General features: G+C 37.8%; 1 protein-coding gene across 2 annotated transcripts in view; it reads left to right on the top strand.

Moving 5' to 3' along the window:
- Window positions 1-2197: 2197 nt before the first annotated feature.
- The window catches only part of MACC1 (MET transcriptional regulator MACC1), a 65007-nt gene continuing 42014 nt past the window's right edge, over window positions 2198-25190 (top strand). Inside the window, exons 1-2 of one of the 2 annotated variants that reach the window (XM_045052459.1) lie at window positions 2198-2962; window positions 15633-15728. The gene's annotated coding sequence lies outside the window, so the exon portion shown is untranslated. The remainder of the gene's footprint in view (window positions 2963-15632; window positions 15729-25190) is intronic. The other variant, XM_003982833.5, reaches the window with a different exon arrangement.

The following is a 25190-nucleotide window of genomic DNA, read 5'->3' as shown; positions in this document are numbered from 1 at the left end:
TTTTTCACCACACACTGGGATCAATGGGGTTGGCTTTCCGTTTTCTATCAGTCAGGAAATATCATTTGTCCACATTCTACTTATTTTTTAGGTACAATAAATATCATGGTTGCAAGTGATGATGATTTCATGAGTAGATGAAAACGTATTGGATTAGCATGGGCAAAGTATTAATCCAGGCAGACATCTGTGTAAATCAGTACAAGAAAAATGTAAGGAGAAAAATAAAGGGTGAAGAGGTCAGAAAAGACTCTCTTTCTTTCTTTCTTTTTTTAAATTTTATTTATTTAATTAAAAATTTTTTTTATTAATGTTTACTTATTTTTGAGAGAGAGACTGAGCATGAGTGGGGGACGGGTAGAGAGAGAAAGAAGGAGACACAGAATCTAAACAGGCTCTGTGCTCTAAACTGTCAGCACAGAGCCCAAAGTGGGGCTTGAAAGTGGGAACAGCAAGATCATGACCTAGGCCAAAGATGGATGCTCAACCGACTGAGCCACCCAGGTGCCCCGGAAAAGACTTTCATAAGGAAAAAACACTGAGGTATGTGTTGAGGATGAACTCTGTGCCCAACTTTAGATAGCTTAGATTATGTTCTCATAGGGAGGTTAAGGGACTGACAGTCCTTATGACGTGCTAGAGGAGAGTAAAGAAGACTTTTCCAGACAACAGTCACCTTCACCAGCCTGCTTTTGTGTCTGATGGTCCGTAGACATATCATTATGTGTCAGCAGGCTCTAGAAGGTTTACTTCCTCTACAGTGGCTGATAGCTACAAGACACAGTAGCGTGTGGGGACCAGGAGAATCCCGTATAAGCAGAGGTGTAAGGAACTAACTACTGCTGAGACACTTCCCTTCCTTGGGTGAGAGAGATTAGTGATTAAGAGCTATTTAAAGTAGTCCCAAGTTCACAGCTATTTCTTCAGAGTGGGGAGATTAGATTACAGGAGAAATGAGCATGAGATTCTGGAACTAGTGATCAAAAATCATAGATGAAGGCAGGGCCCAGTCTCCAAGATGCAGTCATGGGGCTGAGGGCCAGTCTTTGGGAAGGTATTAGGAAAATCAAGGACATGACAGGGCAGAGCTGGTGAAACAATGAGTGCTGATCCATGAAAGCCTTTACTTCAGGAACTGTCAGTAGTTAAAATGATAGATTTAATACCTTACCTTTTTGCAAATAATGATTGTGGAAGCCACACCAGACTAGACCATGTGGGGCGGGGTTGGGGGGGGACTCTGATAACAGTACTCTATAGAGACATTTAGAAAGTTCTTTAAATGCGAATGTTTGTTTTCTGGGACAGATAGAAATGGTATTGGTATTAACATCCAGCTTAGAGTTAATAATATCTCATTATTTCAGTCACTGATTATTTATCTGAATTAGTAAAGGAGGAATAAAACAAGGTCTTGCCTTCATATTGGAAGGTAAGACTGCCTGTGTACACACACACACAAAACAATGAAACGAGGTATAAAACGTGTTATGACAAGACTAGATAGAATATTATGTAATTTATTAGGAAGGAGAGAAAGAAAGGAAAGAACTGAACATTTAAAGGTGGGCAAAGCATATTTTAGGGAGAAAAACACAGCACGGTAAACAAAATATATAGGGTTTGGGGAAGTGGGAGAGCCATTTGTTCTGGAAGGAACATAAATGACAAAAAGGAAAGTTAGGTTCTAGTCAGGAGATTGAAGGACCTGTGACAAAGGAAGGTAGAACATCTCAGTTTGGATTGTGGGACCACCCGAGGGGAAAGTTCAACAGAACTCTGTGTGAGTGAAGTGGCTTGGGCACGTGGAGCCCCAGTGTTCCCTAGGCAGGTAGCACATAGAAAGGGTAGAGGGGAAATGCAGAAAAGGGAAAAGAAATTTCTCTTTTGTCACCATTCAGCCACCTGCTTCCCATTATGTTTGGAGGCCCAGACCACTCCAGGGCTTGTCTATATCCATTTTCTGGATTTTGCCTGATAGGAAATGAAAGGCTAGAAAAAGATGCTGTATGAGCAAATGGAGGAAACACATTTCTCAGCTTTTGTGTGTTTCTCTTAACATTCTCTCTTCCCAATGTTGGAAAAAAAAAATGAAACCGTTATTGCACCTTTCATTTTACCCAAGTTTAAACATTTATTTTTCTTTTTTTCCCTTCAGTTTTCATGTTCTTGAGCAACCGGAAATAATGTGGAAACACACAGAAGGAAAACACAAAATTAGAAAACGGAAGGAAATATCAAAAAGGGTTTCATTTTGCTCACATTAAAAAAAATCCAGGGGATTTTTTGTAAGATGCAAAGGTGAAAGATCTCCACTGTGGCTGTAACATCTCTGAGTGACAATCACAGGGCTGATGTAGGAGAGGCTTGTCAGGCCTCCCCAGGGAAGTTCTCTTCACCTGCTCTACCAGGCAGTGAGGCATCCTTACCTCTGACTCACTCAAAGAGAATCTGGTGGTGCAGGTTCCACCCCTGCACGAGGATTTGTTTGCATGAGCAGCTCTTAGTCCTTGCCTACACCGAGGGAGCTTTCTTCTTACCTGGCAAGCATCAACCACTTTTGTTTCCTTTTATATAAATAGGTCAATATTTATAAATTATTCTTACATATACCCACCTGATCTGATTTTTTTTAATGCTTTACTTTACTGCTTTGCTTTTCCATTTACATACCCCTTTTTCCTAGGGTGAAACTGTAGCCATCCACTCTCTTCTCCCAGTTTCAGGTGAGAGGTCTGAATTGTGGGTATTGTAGTTCTTTTGCCTTTTAGGGTTTCTGGTTGGACAACCTTGGAGTCACAGTGGGAGGACTTCTAGTCCCAGGTGGCTCCATAAGCAGCAGGTCAGGCACCATACACAGAGGGAGACACGTTGGAAGAGAGTTCTTAGTTTTGGAAGAGTGACTTCCATTCACTAAAATAATGTTCCTGAAATGAAGAAGCTGGGGTTCATTTCCACAACTGTAAGTGTTGTTTTTTTAAAAAGGGAAGGTACTTGATATTCTGTGATTTTGTGGGACAGGGTTTAGAATAAACCTTGAGACAGAATAGAGTAATGCCTTGAGAAATGATTTTGAGTAAAATAATTTATAAAAAGAGGGGAAGAAGATATGCAACATTCAAAGTCAAATTAGAAACACACACACACACACCACTTTGGCTTGCTTCAGATACTTCAGATGGTTGAAATGCTCTAAAATTGTAAGTATTTCGAAAGACAGACAGGTGTATTAAAGACCGTGGGCATTGAAGTCAGATAAAGTTGGATTTGGTGGCCCCACTGCTTTTTAGATGTGTAACCTTTGGTAAGATGCTTCACCTTGTCAAGCCTCAGTTTCCTCATTTGTAGAGTCAATATGAAATCCACCTCATTGGGTTAATAGGGTGAAATTAGCATAATGTGCTGTACTAAATAGATGATTTGACAATAACTGAGGGACAATAAGCGTGGCTTTTTTAAATTAAGTTTCAACTAAGCCCCAAAAACAGATTAAAGAAAAAAAATACTGTATGATTCCACTTGTATTGAGGTATTGAGAGCAGGCAAATTCATAGAAACAGAAAGTAGAATGGTGGTTGCCAGGGGTTGGGGAGGGGAAGATAGGAAATATTTAATGCGTACAGAGTTTCAGTTTTGCAATTTGAAAATGTTCTGATGATTGCTTGTACATAATGTAAATATACTTAATACCACTTGACTGTACACTCACAAATGGTCAGGCTGGTAAATTTTATGTTACGTGTTTTTCAGCAGAATTTTAAAAAATAGATCAAAAAGCATATAGTAAAAATTCTGGTGCCTTCAATTTATTAATGTGTCCTTCATTCTTAAAAAAAATGTCTAAGTCCATTTTTATAGGGTCTAATTTCACGTTTGATATTGGATCACCTATGTTAGTATCTGGTAATCCTCTCCTTAACTTTATGTGATTATCTCCAATTTGTAATAGTGATGTTAAATATGATTTTATGGGTATTGTGCAGAATTTAGGAATTATGAAGTCAACAATTATTAGTTACAACTCAAATGCATTATTTAATTAGGTTTTCTCATCTTCCATGTAGTTAATTTATTTATTTTTATTTTTAATTTTTTTTAACGTTTATTCATCTTTGAGAGACAGAGACAGACAGAGCATGAGCAGGGGAGGGGCAGAGAGAGAGGGAGACACAGAATCCGAAGCAGGCTCCAGGCTCTGAGGTGTCAGCACAGAGCCTGACGTGGGGCTCAAACTCATGAACTGTGAGATCATGACCTGAGCCGGAGTCAGACGCTCAATCGACTGAGCCACCCAGGTGCCCCCCATGTAGTTAATTTATAAACAGATTATTTTTATGTGTCTCAAGGCAGGATCTGTTAAACGCCACCTTATCTTAAAATGTATTGGCTAATTTGGAGGACAAAAGATAATTTGGAATTATATTGATTTGAAACTTGAAAGTTTGTCACTTTTGAACTTTTGGAAATCTTTTCTTGAAAGACCATATGTATACACGCTGTCTATTAAGACTATTCCCTGTGGTATTTGGTGATAACTGAAAGTGAGAGCGACAAGTGTTTGTGACAAGTGTGTGAAGTTTTGCATGTGATATACCACATGAATTTAAATCCTCTCGGGAGCTATGTCAGCAAGTCCAGCATAGTACCAGAATAAACTTATAGGAGAAGAAAAGTTGCAGAAGCATTTGATAAATACCACCTAAAAGAGCCACATCGTTTTTGCCCTTCAATGCCATCTATGGCCTACTTTCTCTAGGAGGTGTCATTTACTTATTTAACAACTACTTCTATCAATCCTGCAATGTTCTCCCCCGGGCAAGGCCTGTAGTTAAAGAGTGACTGATGCATAGTCCTGAGGGAATCCTGACCTATTAGAAGAGAAATGTATTAATCCATTAATCATGCATGCCATTCATGCCATCACTGTTCATTAATTCCCCCTCCTTAGAAGGTGTGATGCTTAGTATCGGGAGATTAAAAAGAACTCCATAAATCTTTGCTTGAACTGTAATCATTAGAGATTAGAAAAAAATAAACTTCAAAACTTTTATGTAAGTCGGTCAATAGCAAAATGGAGTGAAGAGATGTGTACAGAGATTAGCCGAGAAAGGGGAGGCCATGCTTTACTGAATATTGAGAGAACACTGTGGGAAGTGCTGAAGGTCTGGCCCGGTCTGGAAGGATGTGCAGAGCTGAAATCTGCAGAAAAACATGAAGAGACTATCTCATCTAGAGCAGTATTTCCCAACTTTGCACGGATGAAATGATTTGGGACGATAGATAGACTGGACAATTAATAATATTGGGTAATGCTATGGGAAAGTTAGTGTATTTTAAAAATTTCTTTCCATTTTTTTCACGGACAAAATTTTATTGTTGTTAATATGACTTTAAAATTCTTTCAACACTTGTTTTCCATTCTCCTTTATAAGAACTATAAAGTAAGTAGCAAGCTCAATGATTTTAGCAGGCAAAAGGTATTTAGTTGTAATTTGCCTATTAGAATAACATTTATTTTTATACTTATTGCCCAATAATTCCAGTAGATGCTGTTTTTTCCCCATTTAAGATACTGCTAGAAATTTGCTTTTGCAATACTTATCTTAGCTAGAATGAGAGTGAATTTACAGAGAATAGTAAGTAAAAAATAGTTCAGATGGTAATTGGTAATGGAAAAATAATGACGAGGTGCCAGAATCCCTAAAGTTTGGGAAATATTGAGGTAGTAACTCCACTGCAAAATTAGGAAGTGAAATTGAATTAGTTATTTTTATGTATAGCTGGGAAGGAAGAATATCTGGTATTCTATGATATATTTGGATAATGATTCTGGAATAAAGTCAAATGTAGAAGCTTTAAAGAGATTTGGACTTCAGCTTCTATGTGATGGAGGGTCCAAAAGGGCCCTGACCCAGGCACATGTTGAAAATTGTGCTTTAGGAAGCTCATCTAATGGGGTGCTTGAGTGGCTCAGTTGTTTAAGCATCCAATCGGCATCACACAGTTCGTGAGTTCAAGCCCCGCATCAGGCTCTGCACTGACAGTGCGAAGGCTGCTTAGGATTCTCTTTATCCCTCCCTCTCTGCCTTTCCCCAACTCACTCTCTCTCTCTTTCTCAGAATAAACATTTTTTAAAATTAACGCCCAAATTAGTTAGCATATAGTGCAACAATGATTTCAGGAGTAGATTCCTTAGTGCCCCTTACCCATTTAGTCCATCCCCCCTCCCACACCCCTTTCAGTAACCCTCTGTTTGTTCTCCATATTTATGAGTCTCTTATGTTTTGTCCCCCTCCCTGTTTTTATATTATTTTTGTTTCCCTTCCCTTATAATAAACATTTTTTTAAGGAAAATAAATATATAAATAAACTTAAAAAAAAGGGAAGAACATCTAAGAAATGGCATATAAGGGGGTTGGAGCACAGGGAACATGAATGCAAACAGAGTACTTTGAAAATAAGTCTCAATTTTCTGAGCATGGGTAAATAACAGCTGATGGGACAAAATGGAAAAGAAGACAGAGGTGAAGAAGTCAATCAACAAAAAGAAAATTAAGTCATAATTATAAAAAGACCACCAATAAATTGCTCTTGAGTTGTTAAGTTTTGTGGCCTAAGAGAATTACAGTGACACTGAGGCAAAAGAGAAAGAGCTATTTTGTTGGGGAAATGATCCTTTGTGCTACAGCAGTTCGAAAATAAGATGAGTCAACCTCCCAGTGGAAAAGGAAACTGCATTGTTAATCACATGGTCCTGGAATTCTAGAAAGCCATCAGTGTTGGCCAGAGAAGTGGAGAAAGCAAGCGCATACCTCCTTAAAATGAAATTTAGCCCTGCTCTCTTTCCTGCCCCACTCAAGGACACGTGAAGAGAATCTTCAGGTATCTAGGGAAGGGAAGGGGAATGGAGAAGAGGTTGACTATTTACTCCCCAAATTTTATTTTCTCTTGAGAATCCTTTCTTAATTACTATAGCCACCACCTTGCTCAGAGATGGGGCTCCTTTATAGGGTATTTCCTGAGAATAAACAAAAATATCTTCATCTTTAGCCAGGAAAATAGTCAGTCAGTGGCTTGAATTTCTAGGAAGGGTGGAGTGGAGGTTTCTGTGGGAAAGGCACTTAATTTAGGTGTTTCCCTAATATGTCCAATACATAGTAGATGGATATTGAAAGATAGATATCACATATCCCCAGCTTAAATAATAAAATATTAGAAATTAAAAAACATAAAGCACTCTCTCTGATCCTGTTCCCCATTTTCCCAACTCAGAGGTTACTACTATCCCGTTTTTGTAGATTATCTCTCCATTATATGCTTTTATTCTCTCTGCCACTATGTGAATATGTCCAAATATATATATAACATTGTTCTGAGTGTTTAAATTTGTATACAAACATTAAATATATTATTCATCTGCAACTTGCTCTTTTCTCTCAACATTGTACTTTGGAGATTAATCCATGTTGATTTTGTAGCACAACTTATTCATTTTCATAGTTGTATGGTATTTTGCTGTGATAAGTAGCACTATAATAAATATTCTTACATATGCACCTACGTACAAATGTAAGAATTACTGTAGTGACTATATTAGGGAATAGATTTTCTGAGCCATAGGTATATGCATCTTCATTTTATGAGATGCTGATAATAAATTGGTATCCAAAATATTTACACCATGTTATATTCCATGCCAGAATGAATGAGAGTTCCTATTTCTCTCCATTCTCAACACATTTATTTATCTTAAATGTTCCACATAAATAATCTTTCCACATACAGCTGAAAACCAGACTCTTGTGGCATCTGAGAGAGTAAGATATATTTGGAACATTCCAATCTCTAAAGTATAATGCAAAAGTTTATTTCAAATTAAATTTCTTATTTTTTAACCTATGTGAAAAATTAACTGACTTGTCCATTTAACATTTTCTTTAGTATTAATTATATTAATAATAATAGTGATAATAATATTAACAACTGTTGATGTCATTGAATGCTTACCGTGTGCTAGGTGCTGTCCTAAGCACTTTAATTACATTGTCTTTTTAAGTTAATTTTGGAGGGCAGATAATGATATTATACCAATTTTAGAGATGAAGAAACTGGTTCACAGAAATATTACATCAATAGTCAGTATGTAGGGTTGGTGGCTTTAGTATATACTCAGTGCATTCCAGCTAGGACAGGTGAGAAAGGATAGGTGGGAACAGACTGGGAAGAGAGACATTAAAGTATCATAATCCTTAACTCCACAAAATTTAGAAACCAGTTAATATTTAAATTATATCAAAATAACATAAGTAATAGGGAGTCTCAAATGAGTGCTACATTTGTAGTGGGAGAATTTAATTTTGCCTAGGAAAATTGGAAAATGATTCTTATGGATGATCAAACTTTACTGAGCCTTGGAGGTGAGAAAAAAACGTTAAAGAGGCAAAAAAAGGAAGGGAGTAGCTTTAAAATTATTTTCAAATGTTGGTTTGTTTATTTATTTATTTATTTATTTATTTATTTATTTATTTATTTAGAGAGAAAGCGTGCATAGGGAACAGGGAGAGAGAATCCCAAGCAGGTTCCTCACTGTCAGCCCAGAGCCAGACATAGGGCTTGATCTCACAAACTGAGAGATCATGACCTGACCCGAAATCAAGAGTTGGATGCTTAACCAACTGAGCCATGCAGGTGACCCAGAATTAGCTTTTTATAAAGTATGAGGAAGTAGAAAGTACAAAATATATTTGGTACCGTTAATTTATCCAATCATTAATTCAACAAATAACTTCTGAACATCTGCTCTGTGTGAGGCACTGAGCCAAGTTTTGGGATACAGCACTAAACAAGAAAGACACCATCCCTCCCTATAGATAGGTGTGCTTGGAGATTTGGTATTTGGAGAAATGGAAGCAAAAATATGAAGATAATAAGACTGAAAAGACAAGTTGCCTCTATTACAGAGGATTTTCAAATATCAACCCTAGACGTATGCACATTTTTCTGAAGGCAGTGAGGAATCAGTATGAGTCACTGTGAGGTGAGTGGCATTATTCACTAATTTATTCAGTAAACATTTATCCTACCCATGCTTTGATGAGTGCTGGACATGTAGAGTTGGAGGAGGTCATGTGACAAAAGAAGTGACCAATAAGTATATAAAATTGATAGTACAGTATGAGAACTAAAATGGGTTTGCATAGGATAGAGATGCCTAACCCAGGCTGGGAAAGTGTAGCAAGGAGTGGGAGGGCCAGGGGGGGAAATACTTCAAGGTGGATTTGGGGATAAAGAAAATTTCCTAAAGAAATTGAATAACTATATTTAGACTTTTTTTTTTTTTTAATTTGAGTAGAGTTGACATACAATGTTACATTACTTTCAGCTCTACAATGTAGTCTTTGGACATCTCTGTATATTAAGCTGTGCTCACAAGTGCAGCTACTATGTGTCACCATGCAACCCTATAATAATACCATTGACTATGCTGCACCTTTTGTTCCTATGACTTACTCATCGCATAACTGGAAGAAAACCTGTGTCTCCCGCTCCCCTTCACTCATTTTGCCCATCCTCCACTCCCCTCCCCTCTGGTGTTCTCTGTATGTATAGGTTAACATATACTTATTTCACTTAGCATAATACCCTCTAGACCCATCATGTTGTCACCAGTGGCAAGATTGCATCATTTTTATGGCCAAGTAATATTCCTCTGTGTGTGTGTGTGTGTGTGTGTGTGTGTGTGTGTGTGTACTACACCTTTGTTCATTCATCTCTGAGTATAGTCTTTTATAGAATAGCATTTATTTGTATTTTTTTTCCTGATTTCAAAACTGTTGCATGTTCACTGTAGAAAACTTAAGAACCACAGTCATACCTAACAAGGATGTGCATCTTTAAGAATTGTGTGTATATCCTGTCTTGTTATGACTATAATCGGTATTAAGAACGAATAATTTATAAAAATGTTATGCAATCATTTTAGTTCACCTAATAATATAGTACACATTTTTGTGTCATTGTATATTTTTCTATATAATATAATTTTAAGTTGCTCATTTGTCGGTGATATTATAATTTAACCAGTCCTTTAGTGTTGAAAATGTCTGTTTCCCCCCATATTCGCTATTTTGAATAGTGCCACATTGAGCATTGTTGTACAAAAATCTTAGGACATATCTGAGTACTTTTAAAGATAAATTTGTAGAATCTGGATTATAGGTCATAATACCCACTAAAACTCCTGACCATATCATGCAAAAGAAGGAAAGTCCTCATATGATATTTAACTAGAAACTGAATTGATAAAACCTGCATTTTAGAAAGATTATTTTTAAAATATTGGGAATGGAGAATAGCAAAGATTGGAAGCAGCAAACCGGGTAGGATTTATTGCAGAAACCTAGGTGAGGAAAAAAATAGAGCCTACACAAATGAGGTGTAGTGTTGGGAATTAGTGTTGGAATATGGCAGACATTTTTAGAGATATTAATTTTGCAGCAATTAGCAGATTAGGGGGAGTGGCTAGGGGGCAGGAATGGGGTAAAATTGTGGATTACCTCCTTGTTTCTGACATAGGTAACTAACTGAATGGATGGTGGTGTCCTTGTTCCCTTAGATAGGGAAGATAAGAGAAATAGATTTGGGAGCATAGATAGGTGAATTCATTTGAGGCTAGTGGACTTTGACCTGCCTGTGACTATTCACATAGATAAATTTTAAACAGTAGGACAGGTCTAGGAGTCAGGGGTATAGATAAATCAGAGAAAGATGTGGAAGTCAGCGATCCTTAGACATAGCTACAGTCATGGGTCAGGGTGGGATCTCCCAGAGGTATTGAGGACTGCACATGAGAAGAGTAGGAGGTTCATGGTGGTGCATTCTGACATAATAACATAAAGGTTTAATCAAAGGAAGAAACAACCATTATGAAGACTGTGGAGAGGCCAGAGAAATAGGAGGAAATTCATTGGAGAGTAGAGTGAGTGAAGACAAAGGAGGAGAACTTCCAATAAAGGAGAAGTTAGCAGTGAGTGTCACATGTCAGAGTAAGGCCTTAACAATAATGAAAGGTGGCCTTTAAATTTCAGTGGATGTCTTGTCTAGAGCAGTTTCAATAGAGCAGCAGGGACAGACACCAGAACGCTAAGACTAGACCTGTGTTTCAATGACATGACTTCTATGGCAGTGGGCAGAATCATGCAGGAAGGGGAGAGACAAGAAAGTGGAAGACTAGTGGAGAAGGGATTGAGGTTCCAGAAAGGATGTAATAAGGCCTACCTAACTCAGGGCAGTTGCCATGGCATTAGTTAGAAAGAGAATGTGGCGGTAAGGTGTACCAAGTAGATGGATGTGATGTGTGTGAGAGATGATGCAGTTCAAGGGGGCTCCAAGATTTTAATTTGATATAAGTGAGAAGATTGCAAAACCATCAACAAATGCAGAGTTCCTGAAAAAAAGTAGGCATTTTTTTGGTGGAGATAAGGAAGGAGAGACGAGTTCAACCACGGATATGTTTGATCTGAGGCATGTATGGGAAGGTATAAGGCTATGGCAGTATTCATACTGAGATATTCTGAAGGTGGCTAATAAGGTTCTGCAGCTCATAGCAGAGCTCTAGTTTAAAGACAAAAATAACTGAGTTTTTCCCATAAAAATGGGACATTGGAATCATAAGGAAGGCTGGAATAGCTCAAAGAGATCACTGAGAGTGAAAAGAACAACACTAACAACGACAAAATAAAGGGACAATATTTAAATAAACAGGTAATGCAAGTGGAGCCACTGAAGAAAACATGGAAAGCAAAGCAGGAAAACCATGAGGAGACTAATTCAAGAAATTAGAGAGTTTTAGGAAGCCAAGGTCATGACCAAATCAGCTGCAGGAGGACAAGCAGAAAGAAGACCAGGGAAGGCCTTCGGGATCTGGGCTACTTCTAACTTTTGCGTTATCTTGAAAAATACATTTTAGAATATTTATATTTTTCTGATACAGGGACTTATGCCGTCTTCTAGGTGTTTTTCCCTTCTTAAAAATTTTTTTAATGTTTATTTGCTTGAGAGAGAGAGAGACAGAGAGAGAGAGAGAGAGAGAGAGACAGAGAGAGAGAGAGAGAGAGAGAGAGAGAGAGAGAGAGAGAGAGAGAAAGAGACAGAGAGCATGAGTGGGGCAGGGGCAGAGAGAGAGACAGAGACACAGACCCAGGAAGGCTCCAGGCTCTGAACTGTCGGCACAGAGACGGGCGTGGGGCTTGAACTCACAAACTGCTAGATCATGACCTGAACCAAAGTTGGACGCTTAATCGACTAAGCCACCAGGCACCCCCGTTTTTTTATCCCTTAATTTCTGTTTTTCCTTTTGCATGGAGTTAAATACTTAACTTTGTTTAATTCTATAACACACCTTTTGATTGCTCTTCCTGACTGAAGTTACAGGAAGTATTTTATGACCTCACTTACGATACTAGAAACTAAACAGTTTTGATCTCATGAAAATTTATCAAAGGCAAAATTTTATGCGGGTTTCTCTTCTTTTGCCATTTTAGAGAAAATAAGTTGTGTTAATTCACATATCAATTCATATACCAAACTTTTTTTTTATTTACTGAAGTTTCCTCCTTGATGTCTATAGCTAAGTTTAATTCTAGACCCTCAGACTAAACTACTAGGAGGGTCCTCTATCCTTGTTTGATTGAAAAATAGCAAGTCTCCAGCAAAGTGAGCAGTGTCTGCCCACTGGGTGATTCTCTTTTTGGATTATTGCAATAAACTGAAAATTCAGTAAAAAAAATTATTTGTCTTTGAATATCAAGAATCAAGCATCATTTTCCAGATGTAAAGTTAACTCCTCCGTATTTACACATAGCTTACAAACTTAAAGTGTGAATGTGGTTTTATGTTATGCCTATAATACAGTCTATTTTTCTGTATCCTCCTGGAAAAAGAAAGCATGCTTGTTATAGCTCACCCATTTGCTAAAAAATACAGACTCATTTATTCTGTCTTTGGTGTTTCAGTCAGGTTTCCAAAGGTTGATGTTATAAATGAGCTGGTTGGTTTATTTTAGGTAGCGCATTTCACTCTGATTAGCATTTAGACAAATCTGTGTTAGGATGCCAGGGCTAAAAAAAAAAAAAAAAAAAAAAAAAAAAAGTGCTAGAGACTGTGCCAAATGGAAAGACTTGAGAATAGTATTTTTAAAAAATTGGACAATCAAGAGAGGCTTTAATGTCTATTCAAAATGTATTTACAAGGATATTTAAAAAAAAACATAAAGTGATTCTTCCCCACAATGAAAAAATCCAGGTACTATATAAGCTGGAGAATGAAAAGTAAACTGAAACGCCAGATTTTGGGTTCCTAGTCTACAAACCCTCTCCCTGGAAGCACAGCATGGCAGTTTTCAGTTTCTTTTGAATTCTTCTAGGAGTAGATATTCTAAGCATATGGAGTGTTTGGTGCCCTTGATGTTTTTACTTAATATTTTGATGATTGACTCATATCATTGCATATGAAGATACCACACTCTTTTATTTTTTACCACAATGATCACAGATACGTCAAAATTTATTTATTGGTCTCCTATTGGCAGTTTGCACGTACCTCCTAGTCTTCAACTGTAAACACAGCTGCAGTGATCATTTTTACACAGTAACAGGATATTAAACTGGAAATTTTGGCTAAGATTCTAAGACAATTGATTTGAGATGCCAAGAAGAGGTATCTGACTAAAATTCCACCTGGGGATATTTTCACAGTTCTTGAGCTCCTCATTCACTTTCAGGTTATAAAGAAAGCTATAGGGAGAAAAAAAAATACTTGGAGGATTTTGTGAGAATGATTTTTAGAGAGCTACCCCAATGCAGAAGGGTAGAATATGAGGAACAGTACTTTTTATCTCAAGCTTTGAGGAAGTGGCTGTATTGCAAACTCCTGGAAAGCTTGATGTGTTTTTCTGGTAGAAAAACAGAGCTGAGGGAGGAGTAACTGACAGAAGAATTAGATGCATTGCTCATTTCACAAGTGGTGCAGTCATGAGTTTCTCAGGATCCCTTAGAGTTCACTTGCATGCGGATGCACGCACCCACATACCCCCTCACACACCCCACACAGTATCAGCAATAAATATCAGCAGAGACAAAACTAGCTTCCAGTCATACCAGTAGGGTAAAAATGCTCTGTTTTCTCTCTCCCTTTCTTTCCCCATTCTCTAACTTTGGAGACTTCAGTAACAGGAACTTGTAAGTTGGTGATGGAGGAGGTGAGGCTGGGAAAGAGAAGATGTGCACTGAACTCCCTCCCACAAAGGCTGTTAACCTGCAGGGCTAGGAGATCTGTTTTAAGATGGGAGATTAGTGTACTCATGAAAATATTGGATGGGACATTTTAATTTATGAAACAAAACTGCATTTTGCAACTTTAAGTAACCACAGGATTTTCTTTAGGTCAAGAGTGACCAGAAGATGCACGAGGCTAACTGGGGGATTTTTATCAGTGGTATTGGAAAAAACTCCCCCCAGTGAATACATTTTTAAAAGGAAAGTGGTAGACAGAAATGCAGTTGCATTCTGATTCATCTCATGATTGTATTTAAAATGGTTATATATCTATCATTGCCTATATATTAGGAACCATTCTTAAATAAGTGCAATATACTAGTTTATGGATTTCCAGAGCAGAGTAGAGTTAACTAACTTTAAAAAGGAATAATTTAAAGTAAAACCATATTGTAGGGTGCACTTTCCAATATGGTGATCACTGGCACATGTGCCTTTTAATTAAAATAAATTAAATTAATTAAAATAAATTAAAATTAAAAATTCATTTCCTCAGTTGCACCACCATATTTCAAGTGTTTAATAGTTACATATAGCTCTTGACTACTGCTCTGAGAGAGCAGCTTTGGAACATTCCTAAAACCACCAAATTTTTGGACCTTATAGCAGACATTAAGCCACAGAATTCTTAAAAAAAACACAGCAGCAAAGGCATAATTATTATTTCCACTTAATAGATGTAAAAATCAAAGATCGGAGAGGTTTAAGAACTTGATCAAGTTCTTTTATTCCAGGTCCCATGTTCTTTCCTCTAAAACACATTAGTCAACCCTCAAAACAAATATAACATATAAAATTATTTTCACTCTACTTTAAGAATACAATGGGAATATTCTGAAATCTAGAAATCCCTAAGGGAAGGAGTCTTTGCCCTTCTCTCTGTCATTACTATTGGTGGCAAACACCAATAGTATTTCTTGTTGTTAATACCTGCCATTTTAATATCCATAAAATTTATTCACAGAGATTGATGCAACTAAAAGATAGTTTTAATGAATGCAAAAGGTTTTAGTAGCAATAGCAAATATTAAATATCTGCACTTATCTATATTATCCCTTCACTTCAGTAGGATTCTCTAAAAAGTTTCTCACTGACTTGGATATGTATAGATTGTTTTGACACTTGCTTTCTGTTGTTTTTACAAATGAAGATAAATGAAATTTATAATGAAACTGCTTCACACAAAACATCTAGTAGTGTGTTGGAGATGACTGTTTGGGAGGGAAATACAGGAGCATGGGGGGAAAAGGATAATTACCAGTAAGTGAGGTATGAACACACACACCCTTCTTTTATAGGAGGCCAGAAAGGTCCAGCTGGTGCTTGGACTAAGGGGGGTTATCCCCAAGTTGCACGTCCTTGGAGGCCGAAGCTCAAAAACGGAATCTAAGGAGGTCAGTTGGGCTCTGTCTACTCTCCACTCTCATGACCATTTTCCTAGTTCAGGTCGCTGCCACTTCTTGTCTCTGGTTCTGCTCCACTTTTTCTCTCCATAGTTCTACAATTCAAATCATAAATAGGATCACATCATTTCTTGATTTAAACTCCTCTGTGTCTTTCTTTTAGGCTGAAGTTCAAGTTCCTCAGATGTCTTATAAGGTCATTCACGACCAGCCCTGCTGGAGTCCATATCCTTTCCTCTTGCCACTTCTGCAGCCCTCTCACCAAACTCCAGTGTGGCTGGCATTTGAACACAGATATCACAATTTCGTAAACACTACAGGATACTATGGGGCAGACAGGCCCAGGAACCTCTCCTGTCCTTATGATCCCAGCTGCTACTTTCCTCCCTCTCGTTTATTATAACTACAGACCATGTCAGCCTTCTTCTGGGTTGACCAGCATCCATCAAGATCATCTCTACATTTGATTCATCAATTGTGATCACTCAGTATCACTTCTCTCTCTTTAGAATATCTATTTTCAAATAAAGAAACATAAAAATAGACATCCATTCTACTAAATAATACCCAGTCATCTTTGAGGACTTCAAAAAGGGAAATGAACAACTAGGTTGGGTAGGCTCAGATTGACACTTACCTGAGTGCAGAATGATATTCCATGTTTCTAGGCTATAATGGCAAGGGATACCTTTAGGAGCCTAACTACACATAAAGGGGAATATTTCTCCTGGCTCAAACAAACAGGAAATTAGATACTAATAGTTGTATGCATTGCTTTGGCTCCCTTCTTATGCAATTACATTGCTTGATCTCTCATGTCTCAAGTTGGGTTTGGCAGTTTCCTAAAGTTCAAATTCCCTGTGATTAACCTATGCACTCTTGCCTGTTGCAGTTTGACAGTTTATTTTCTATTCCAGGATGTGTCTTTGTGACCAGTAAGTTGGTTGAGAATGTTGATAACAGAGGTCTCTCAGTAACTTCTTTTCCTCTTGGATGCCGTCCCATTTTTTCTTTGTTTTTTATTGTTATTATTATTTTGAAATACAACTTAGTACTGTTTGTTAATGGAGAGGTGTTTTAAAATGTATCTGTAGCTATCCGTTTCTAGTACTCTTTTAAATGAGCATATACGTGTGCATGCATGTGTGTGCGTGTGTGCACACCAAATGGTAGAGCCCCTAGTTTTTCTTTATTCTCTAGCTTGCTAATAATTGTATAGGATATGGCTTAATCCCAGCCACTTTAAAATTCTGCTCAAAAGACTTTTTTCCTTTATGAAAATTCACAGCTTTCTTATTGACTCATTTTACAGAACATTTAGTTTTATTTATTTTTGAATTAAAAATTTTTTTTAATTTTATTTATTTTTGAGAGAGAGAGCCAGAGTGCAAGCTGGGGAGGGACAGAGAGAGAGAGAGAGAGAGGGAGACACAGAATCTGAAGCAGGTTCCAGGCTCTGAGCTGTCAGCACAGAGCCCAATGTGGGGCTCGAACCCATGAGCTGTGAGACTGTGACCTGAGCCGAAGTTGGATGCTCAACCGACTGAGCCACCAAGGCACCCCTTACTTTTGAATTTATTTTAAACGTTATTTTTAAATAAAAATAACTATTTAGTTTTAAATTAAAATGGTCTTTTTTTTTTCTGAAAGAAGGTGGTAGGATTGAAAGTAGTTTCTCAAGTATTATTTTGGATGACACTTTCTGTATTCTTAACTCACCTCTGTGATTTCCTCTTCATTCATTTTGGTGTTTAATTCTCATGTTAATAAGTGCTCTGTTGTCACTGTGTGCTTCCTATTTAATTTGAGCAATTGTACTTATTCCCTTATTCCAGCCTTGTTCAGAGCATGGTTCTGAAGTGATTACTTCCTGATAGTTATGTGATGATCTCCCTAGGGTTGATGGAGTGTGTGGAGGGGGAGGGTGGTGCTAGAGGAGGGGACTGGCTTCAGGATGCCAGCGTGTCCATCCTGCTGAGCAAGGAAGACAAGCCCTTTACCTGTGCACTTCACTGGTATCGCTTGGGTTGAACTGCTGCCTCCGACACTCTGACACTCCACCACACACTCTCAGGCCCCTTCTCTGTGTAATCCCCTTTTGCTTCCGATAGCTTTGTGTGGGACGGTGCCTACTTTTTGATATGTCTGGACAGGAGAAGGTCAAATCTGCCAACTCTTTATCTGTGGACTACATTCCCACCTCTGTAGCTAAGGATTTTTCCTTCTACTCCCAGCTTCCTTATGCAAGCCTTGTATAAGCCACACACTCTGTGTCTCAATGTCTTATCTGCAAAAAGAGCTCATAACATTGGCTACTTTTCTCCTAAGATAGCCCTGAGGATTAATAAGCTGGCATTCAAAAGCACAAGTGTCTGAGATGATAGGCCTTCCATAAATTCAAATTACCATTATTACCCTCCTCCCTTTTTACTGCCAGCAGAATAATAATTCATACAAGATCTAGTATTTATAGAGAGCTTTGCATTTTTAAAAGTATTTTATAATGTTTAATAATTTAGAAAAGCCTCCTTCTGCATAGTCGCATAATTGTACTTTTATGGACAAAGCATTTACTGAGTCTTCTGTAGATCTCTCTTTTTCATGAACTCTTCATTGTTATGCCAATTGATATTATTCTTTTATAGTCCTATTTTGTCTCTCATTTGAAAGATTTGTTTTATATCAAGGCTGATTGGGATGCATGGGATTGATTATTCTGATTAACTGGATAATATATGTGTAATTTGACTTATAAATTGGTGACCCTCATAAAAATCTTGCTTCATTAGAGGAATACTGAAAAGATTTAAAATGAGGCTGAGATTTGAAAGGAGAACCCCAAATGGAGGCTAGGACCAGGTGCAGACTTCAGGAGATTATCAAGACGTGATTGAATAATCAAAGGGTGGACCCTGGACAAAATGTTTACTCGTCTGGGTAAGCCTTAAATGTTTACACTGACGAATTGATCCCCTTTCATCCTTTCATGCCCGCTAGGAGACCAACATCCATTAAACTCAAGTCTTTGGCAGTCCTGCTTTGTTCATTGTTTACATCCTGAAATAGCATGATTCTCTTGGCTCTTTATCCCTCTTGATCTCCCATGCTGCATTTGGATTCAGTGGCTAATTCTGGTTCAGAAAAGTCCCTGGGACTTTACTTACGCACTAGTTTAATTACTGCCAGGTTTTCCCCAGTCCTCATGAAAGGAGATCAGACATTGCTTTGATCAATATCTTTTCGTCAGGGGTTTGCTTCCTTTCCCACCATTCTCCTCCATGCCTCAGGTATCCAATGCTCTCAGGAACCTCTAGATGTTGTAGTCTTCTTGAGGTTTCATTGCTAATACCCAAACTTCAGATCTTCCTGTTATTCTCTCGACCTGAATGAGGCAGTGCCTGTCAGACAGGCAGAAGTCTGCCTTCATGACTTTGCTGTTTCAAGGTTTCACCGCTAGAGACTGTGGTTTTCTTCGTATGATCCTTGAAATTGCTTATGTTGAAATGGTTTTTATCAAATAAATATTTCTATAAATGAAATTGCTTATATGTTCTAGTTGAAAAAATAAGCCTGTATATTGTAAGGAATAAAAATGAAAACAAAGAGTAATAACATTCCTCCTAAAAGCCACTATGTTAAGTCTCATATTAGATGACCAAAATTTATTCTGTTTCACCTGAAATTGAGTGTGAAGAATTGTGATTTTGAATTTTGCAGCTCAAATATGGCTTTTAAAACTTTCCATGGCATATCCAGAGTTTGTCTAAAATCTTTGTGCATAATGCAATGACATTCTATTTTCTTAGTTTTTGTCTGGAGACATTTGTAAAACCATGCTTCCAAGTTAATTCATTCCTCAGTTAATTCACTCCTTAGTTCATTGATGGTGTCTACATAAGAACATGTATAGGTTTTTCTAAATGTACAAAAGAATTTGGTATGCACGTTGTTAAAAATCAAAGTCTGGCCAACTTTAAAAATGCCCAAGAAAGAAAAACAAGTTGTCACTAAGATTCCACAGAATCTTTATCTTAGCTATGCTTATTTAATATACAAAAAAATGCAGGGCCACATGATTCTTTACTCATAGGGTCAAAATATTAGATCTATTGGATTTGTACAGGGAACAGGCAAGTGACAGAGCCAGTGGAAAGCAAAACTGGAAAGAAGAGAGAGCAGCTCCTTGCTGGATAGGCCTGGGAGGATGAAGAAAAGAGAGAGAACAGTGTTTGCTGCCTCACTGAGTTTAAGAAAATCTCAGAGTTTCTTAAATTTTTAACAAAATCCCAAATCACTCAACTCTTTTCAAACACCACAATTTTGGGGCGCCTGGGTGGCTCAGTCGGTTAAGCGTCCGACTTCGGCTCAGGTCATGGTCTCGCGGTCCGTGAGTTCAAGCACCGCGTAGGGCTCTGTGCTGACAGCTCAGAGCCTGGAGCCTGTTTCAGATTCTGGGTCTCCCTCTCTCTCTGCCCCTCCCCTGTTCATGCTCTGTCTCTCTCTGTCTCAAAAATAAATAAACATTAAAAAATTTTAAAAAAAAAAACACCACAATTTTAATGTTAATCCAAGATTGGGATTTATCTTTCTGTTGTAAAAGAAAATAAACATCTGGAAATCAGAGAACCTGAGATCTGGTATTGACCTTATTACCAACTAGGTAAGTGTTTTTAGATAACTCACAACTTCAATGTCTCAGTTTCCATATTTATAAAAGAAGACAAGTGAAGTTGAACAATAAGTGTTTAAATATGTACCATAGAGAACTAGGAATTCTGGAGAGTGACTCCAGAGTCCCTGTTACAGTGAACAGGGTGGATAGCAAGGTGAGGGTAGTGAGCTTTTATCCCCTTACCTTTCAACCAGATGAACTTTGCTTTTATTTATTTATTTATTTATTTATTTATTTATTTATTTATTTATTTATTTATTTTACAGCTATATCTTTCTAAGTTCTGGACACTATTTCCTTTAAAGAAATAGGTTATCCATGCATGAGAGAACTAAGTTAGAAACCATTAGATTAAATAATCAATAAGGTCTTTTCAGTTCTAAAGATATGTCTTCTGTGACTATTAATGATAATATATATTGCATACAACACACATGCATATACATGTGCCAGTACACACTGTTACATGTTTATATATTAACTTTACCCCATACAACTTGAAGTATCTAATCATAAACATAGACACAGAATAAAATTGAAAACCATTAACAATAGAAGCTAAGCCTCACATAATAATGACTAAGTATGGTGGATTGGGGTTGGAGGAGATAACGTATCAAACAAACCAACAAAGCATGTACAAACTGCACAAATTTCAAACATGTCACATCTCATCAGTACCATGAATAAAAAACCAAGGAGGTAATGCTGAGCCATCACTCTGTATAGGCCATTTTGATAGGAGCCTGGAGTAATATACTTTACTTTTTTTAAAATGTTTATTATTTTTGAAAGAGAGACAGAGTGCAAGTGGGGGAGAGGCAGAGAGAGAGGGAGACACAGAATGTGAAGCAGGCTCCAGGCACTGAGCTGTCAGCATAGAGCCTGATGCGGAGCTCGAACCCACGAACCACAAGATCATGACCTGTGCCAAAATTGGACACTTAACTGACTGAGCCACCCCGGTGCCCCATGCTTTACTTTAAAAAAAAATATTTATTTTGAGAGAGAAAGAGATAGTGAGCAGCAGAGGAGCAGAGAGAGAGAGGGAGAGAGAATCCCAAGCAGGCTCCACACTATCAATGCAAAGCCCCATGCAGGGCTCCATCTCATGACCCATGAGATCATGACCTGAGCTGAAATCAAGAGTCAGATGCTTAACCGACTGAGCCACCCAACCTTCCTATGCTTTGCTTTTAATGCTGCTTTTTGATTGGAACTAATTTAGGGATAAGACTAGAAGAAGACCAGTGTGCTGTAAGTGATTTGCATATCCCCTTCTATTGTAAGTGTGGCTTTTTAATGGAAGTTATGTGGTAGGCAAGTTTAAATTCATGATGTGAGGACAAATCTGAAAGGAGGCTTTCCTTATTGCTCTTGAATACAGCAAAATGATGTGTTATGTGGAAGTAAAGTTCCTGAAATGGTCTTGCCTGCATAGTTGCCTCCTGAACCTCAGCCAGAAGAGGCCATAGGTTGAGTTGGCTTAGAGCCAGCACCTGCGTGAGGTACAGTGAAAAGAGTGAGGCCTACTTACGAGGCTCTTTGTACTTCTGCCACAGGGTCAGTTTAAAATGTCTTTCCCTGTGTTACTCTAAAGAAAACTAAAAGGAAAGGACACGGGAGGGGATTGTCTAGGATGTACTGTTTTCTAAGTTTGGGGAAGAGATGAAAAGCTGGGTTCCCTGCCTGTGTCACCACTGAACTGTGTCAGAGCCTGGTTTTCTGTGCCGTTCTTTTCTAGCGCCTAAAATATTATCATCTGAAATTTGATCATTTAAAACTGTGATATAAAAAAGAGATAAAACCCACTCAATGGTGTGGCTTCACAAGCTCCCTACCTTTTAAATGTACCCCATTTCATTTATGAATAGAGTCCGATGGTGGTGACAGCAGACTGGATCTTGGTGATCACACCTTGACGATTCCTCCGTTTTACAAATGGAGACATGAGGCTCTCAACAAGCAAGGAGTCACTGCAGTCATATAACTGGCCAGCCACAAGCCCAGAACTGGCCTCCAGATCCTGATGTTTCCCATACACCATGCCACAATATCCAAAAAATTATTACAAAAACTAATGGTCTCTTTAAATATGTCTACTTGAAGGTGTATCTGTGTGTGTGTGTGTGTGTGTGTGCGTGTGTGAGTGTGTGCGTGTGTGCAGAACCATTCCTGTTTGTGTAAAGATGGCAGATATGGAGATGGCAAACAGTGTTGGCTTTTTGATTTCTGACTCCTCTAACAGTTTTATTTTGCCATTCATGAGAACAAAGGGGAAGAGAAAGAAGACAAACTTCCCCAAGAGTCTGAGTTTACCTTCCTAATGACAAATTTATTTTCCCACATCACATTTTGCAAAGATAGGAGAAGTGGCCTTCTACAACCCAGTTTGCTTTCCTGAGATTTGGGCGTTACAGCAATTCCATGAGCTTAGCCACAGCTAATATCTCTTATTAAACCTCAGAAGCTGATTTCTGAGAGGGCTTGCATCAGTTACCAATGACCATAATGGGATGTGACTTAGAAGAAAAATGTGAATTAAAAAAAATTAAAGACTAAGTTGCATCTCATGACCATCACCTCAACATAACCCATTTTCACTTCTCCAAATTTCTTTCCAGTTTTTATCTGTAATGTATACATTTCTATACTTGCAATCATAGTTTACATAAACTTTCCAAATTAGATTTTTCATTTAGCCATACTATAAACAATTTCTCATGTTGTTAGAGATTCGTAACTACTTTTTAAAAAGATGACATTGTGCCCTGACTTGGTAGTTTATAATTCATTCAATTATTCATCTATTGTAGAACATTTGGGTTATTTTCAGTTTATTTTTCTATTATATATGATGCTGTGAGAAAGAGTTTTATAAACTTAGCCGTCCGTCTTCCTTTTGAACTATTTTCTTGGGTAAAATATAAATTACTGAGAAGGCTAAAAGAGTTTTAGGATTGTTAATGTGTATTCCCCAGGGCAGACTCTATTTTGTGGGGCCTGAAATTTATACAATTTGGGAAGGGGAACCTTTGATAAAAATAATACAAATTAAAAACATAAATTTTTAGGGGCTCTCCCAATGCCTTTAAGGGACTCATCACATTGACGGGCCATCAGCTAAACTTGTATCAACTTCATATAGTCAAAAGAGTTTCCCTCAAATATTGTATTAATTTTCAAATTCATCATTAAGATATGACAACACTTCGGGGCGCCTGGGTGGCTCAGTCGGTTGGGCATCTAACTGTGGCTCAGGTCATGATCTCGCAGTTTGTGAGTTTGAGCCTCGTGTCGGGCTCTGTGCTGACAGCTTAAAGCCTGGTGCCTGCTTCAGATTCTGTGTCTCCCTCTCTCTTTGCCCCTCCCCCACTAGCGCTCTGTCTCTCTGTCTCTCAAAAATGAATAAACGTTAAAAAATTTTTTTAAAAAAGATATGACAACACTTCATTCCTGAATACTATGTTTCTTGACTTAATTACATTAGCTAGAATAACCTGGTTACCAAAATATGAATAATTTGCTTTGTGTGCATGTTTTTGCTTATTAGAAAGACCATGTTCCATTATCTCTTGCTATGTAACAAACTATCCCAAAACTTTAGTGGCTCAAAATAAGCATTTTATTATATCTCAAAATTTGATAGCTGAAAGATTTAGGTAAGGATTGGCTGGGTGGTTTTCTGCTCATCGTGGTATGGGCTGTGGTTCTCGGCTTGCAGATGGGCTGGTCTGGAGGGTCCAAGGTGGATTCACATTCATGCTTGGAACCTTGCAGGGGCTGACTCGGAGTCGGGGCTCAACTGGCACTGTTGACAAGATCACCCATACATAGTCTCTCCAGCAAGGTGGCTTCAGGGCAGTCGGACTTTTTACATGGCAGCTGGTTTCACCCAGAGTAAGTTTTTAAGGAAACCTGGGCCCAGGCTGCAAGGTTTGGTGTGATTTAGGCTTGGCAATCCCAGCTATCCAGCAGAGCACAAAGGCTAATGTAGATTCACAGGGTTTCGCAAAGAGGAGACTAGAAAAGAATAGAATTAGAGGTCATCTTTTTTTACCAAAGTCTAATAATTTTTTTTTTGTTTGCTTACCTCTTGCATAAGTTATCTGTTCATGAACATTATATGTTGGAATTTGAACAGGTTTAAGTAAAACATTAACATGGTTTCGTGAAAGTAAGAAAAGATAGATATCATTTTGTAACTTGGAAAAATTGACTAAATGTGCCTTTATTAAAGTTGAAAAATTGGAATTTTTTTAATAGTAGGCTTAAATGGGGGCGCCTGGGTGGCTCAGTTGGTTAAGCATCTGACTTCAGCTCAGGTCATGATCTCACGGTCCATGGATTCAAGCCCTGCATTGGGCTCTGTGCTGACAACTCAGAGCCTGGTGCCTGCTTCGGATTCTGTGTCTCCCTCCCTCTCTCTGCCCTTCCACCACTCACACTATGTCTCTCAAAAATGAATAAACGTTAAAAAAAATAGTGATAGTAGCTTAAATAAAGTCACTAGTTTATTATCATATATTACATATTACATCCTTCTGTTATGTCTTCTGTTTAGAGCTCTCTTTATCTATCTATCTATCTATCTATCTATCTATCTATCTATTTATGTATTTATTTATCTATCATTTTATTCTTTTGGTAAGATGATAAAAGTGAGATGCCAAATTCTCACTGGCATATTTAATATAACTATTTTAAATAAATATTACAGAAAAAATGTCATGGAAGATAGAAGTGACAGCCATTTGCCTGTTTTCCTTTGGTTTCTCTTT

The sequence above is a fragment of the Felis catus genome, chromosome A2, assembly GCF_018350175.1.
Source record: "Felis catus isolate Fca126 chromosome A2, F.catus_Fca126_mat1.0, whole genome shotgun sequence".
NCBI lineage: Eukaryota > Metazoa > Chordata > Mammalia > Carnivora > Felidae > Felis > Felis catus.
The sequence above is the reverse complement of the archived record's forward strand: the minus strand, read 5'-3'. Positions and strand labels throughout refer to the sequence as shown.